Here is a 3418-nt window from a genome sequence, read left to right on the forward strand (position 1 = left end):
TTATTTTTTAATTCTTTTTGCTTTTAGGTCGGCAAAATTATAAACTTTCTGTTAGTGCCATTAGTTTTAGAAAAATTATAAACTTTCTGTTAGTGCCATTAGTTTTCAAATTTGAATAGTTAAAATTTGAATTCTTTGAAATTTGTGTGAATCACAAGTTTGTGATTAACTTTACTAAAAAAATGAACATAGATGCGCCTATAGAGAAAATTCAACCTTGTTTGTCGGTCCTGAAAGGTTACTGAGAGCGGGCCAATCGTTGATGGTCACGAAGAGCAACGCCTTTAGGTCAAATTCCTCCTGTTTGTGCTCATCCCACGTACGTACACCCTTTCCATTCCACAGCTGTAAAAGTTCTTCAACTAATGGCCTTAGGTACACATCAATGTCGTTGCCGGGTTGCTTAGGGCCTTGGATGAGAACTGACATCATAATGAACTTCCGCTTCATGCACATCCAAGGAGGAAGGTTATACATACATAGAGTCATGGGCCAGGTGCTGTGATTGCTGCTCTGCTCCCCGAAATGATTAATGCCATCCGCGCTTAAAGCAAACCATACGTTCCTTGGGTCACTTGCAAACTCATCCCAGTACTTTCTCTCGATTTTTCGCCACTGCGACCCGTCAGCGGGTGCTCTCAACTTCCCGTCTTTCTTATGGTCCTCACTGTGCCATCGCATAAACTTGGCATGCTCTCCGTTTCTGAACAGACGTTTCAACCGTGCTATTATAGGAGCATACCACATCACCTTCGCAGGAACCCTCTTCCTGGGGGGCTCGCCGTCAACATCATGAATAGATAATTAAGTGACCAAATTAATAGAAGTTCATCATCACATTAAACCCAAAGTACATACATAGTTCTCATCTAACAACATAAAGCTCTGCAGAGCATCTAAATTAATTAAACCTCATTGGTCCCGGTTGGTGGCATGAACCGGGACGAAAGGGCAGCCTTTGGTCCCGGTTCGTCCCACCAACCGGGACCAATGGTGGTGGGCCAGGAGCGAGGCCCATTGGTCCCGGTTCGTCCCACCAACCAGGACCAAAAGGTCCAGACGAACCGGGACCAATGGCCCACGTGGCCCGGCCAGGCCCCGGGGCTCACGAACCGGGTCCAATGCCACCATGGGTCCCGGTTCTGGACTGAACCGGGACTAATGGGCTGACCCGGCCTGGACCTTTGCCCCCTTTTCTACTAGTGTTATCCTGTCTCCAATTCTTGCGCTTCGCCTCCTTTTGCTTCCAAGAAGCTCCTTACAATTGTCCATACATTTTTTTCATTTTTTGATTGTCATGTCTCCACTTCTTTTAGAAATCCGGTATGGACAGTTGAGATTCGTAGGACGACCTGGTTGTATGTTCAAAACATCAGGGCGACCGTGCGTATACATCAGATGAGGCACACAATCATTCGAGATTATCTGTTGAAAAACATAGTAATAACTTCGTAGTTAGCAATGATGTACTAGTTTTAGAAGTATGCAAAAAGATGCAGGGATGTCGTAATAGTAAAAAATCTTACCAGGGTATCTCCATGGTAGTTATAGTAGTTCAACACGTGCACTAGTGGCACGTATTGACCATAATGTTGAGGAGTTCGATTGTAGACATTGTAATTTTCATGATCAGTACAAAATGCGATCAGATGATTTTTCTCCTTATAAGTTAATTCGGAGCCATCGGTGTAGTGGGTTTTGTCTACCATCTTCCACACATTCTTTGAAGAATGAAAATAAGCTGTCAATGGAAATAAGCTGTCAACTATTTTGAAATAAACAATATAAATTACTTAATAACTATGTTAAGCTCACATGGGGGTAGAATTGGAGGTGTATCCACAAGGACCCAAATGTCCATATTGTCTTGCTCGATTGTAGGATCACCAAGATCCATGGTGACAAGCATACCCTCATCAAAACCATACATCTTGCAAAGTGCTTCCCAATTTTTGCAACCAAAATGGGTCACACTCTCAGCATTGTACAACTTTACTTTAAAATCCACACCATGATGGTTCCTTAGGAGAATTTTTTTGGTTTCCATACTTTCATGGTCTTCAAAACCCATCCTCTCCAAGACATAGCGTCTTGCATAGCATGGGATAAGCTAGTCGAAATGGAAAAGATGAAAAATACACGTTAAAATAGTTGAAGTTGTGCTTAATTACGAAAAAAAACTATTTTCGTCATTGTGTACCGTATGAACATCGAAGGTCTCCTCGAGCTTAATGCTGAAGCGCCGATATTCGTCCAGCTCAATGAACCTATCGCACATACCTCGGTCGTCGTGGCACCAGTCGCACTCCCCCGGGTGGTTTTCGTCGTCCGAGTATGACATTTCCGGCCTAAGTTCATAATTCAAATATTAAACTTGTACAATTAAATATATGTACTAAAAAACCTAAATTATATCATTATTATTAATCACAAGTTGACTATCGGTGATGGTACGTAGCTCCTCCTTTCATTCCCGAGTGCATTATTACACCAAATTGTCTAGCACACGGGAATGAAGGAGAAGCTACCACCACGACGGCGTGGATGATGGAGGGGGCTCCTAGATTTCTGCATAGAGAAATCTAGCTAGCTAATCACAGTAAGGAATCATATTAATTAGCGGCCTCGACACTGCTTCTCTAGGGTTTGGGGTGGCCTCGACAATGCTTTAAGGGGGTAATATCGACAACGACGAGATACATACACGGGAAAATAATGTTATTGGGGAGGCGGTATATCGACCCCCCCCCCCCACATGTTGAAGTTATCAGGAGGGGGTATATCGACCCCTCCCCACGTGTTGAAGTTATCGGGAGGGGGTATATTGGGGATATAACTATTTGTGTAAGCCGCTCAGGAGGGGCCGGGTTACGCAAAGAAGACTCAAGCCCAAACCAAGCATGAAGACGGCGGTTAAATAGGGGGCTTAAGCCCACAGGCGACTTAAGGCCCGTTGTAGTAAACCGTCGTAATGGCATGACTTGTATCATAAGGTAGATTTAACTAGTCGCTGAGCCGGACACTGTTATAAGCTGGCAGGGACTCTGTAGGCCACAGGGCGTCAACCCGTGTATATAAGGGGACGACCTGCTGGCGGCTTAGGGCAAGAAACAACTCATCGAGAGCCAGACATAACGTATCTCGCTCCCTGGTCATCGAAACATCAATACCAAGCCAACTAGACGTAGGCCTTACCTTCACCGTAAGGGGCCGAACTAGTATAAACCCTCTCGTGTCCTTTGTCCCGATTAACCCCTTCAAGCTTCCTAGTTGCAATGGCTCCACAACTAAGTCCTTTCATGAGGACATCTGACGTGACATTTCCACGACAGTTGGCGCCCACCATGGGGCCAGTGCATGGTGGATTTGAGTTCTTGAAGGGAAACTTTGAAGGGCTCAAGGGATACGTAGTGGGCCG

Source organism: Triticum dicoccoides, chromosome 2B, assembly GCF_002162155.2.
Source record: "Triticum dicoccoides isolate Atlit2015 ecotype Zavitan chromosome 2B, WEW_v2.0, whole genome shotgun sequence".
Classification (NCBI taxonomy): Eukaryota; Viridiplantae; Streptophyta; class Magnoliopsida; order Poales; family Poaceae; genus Triticum; species Triticum dicoccoides.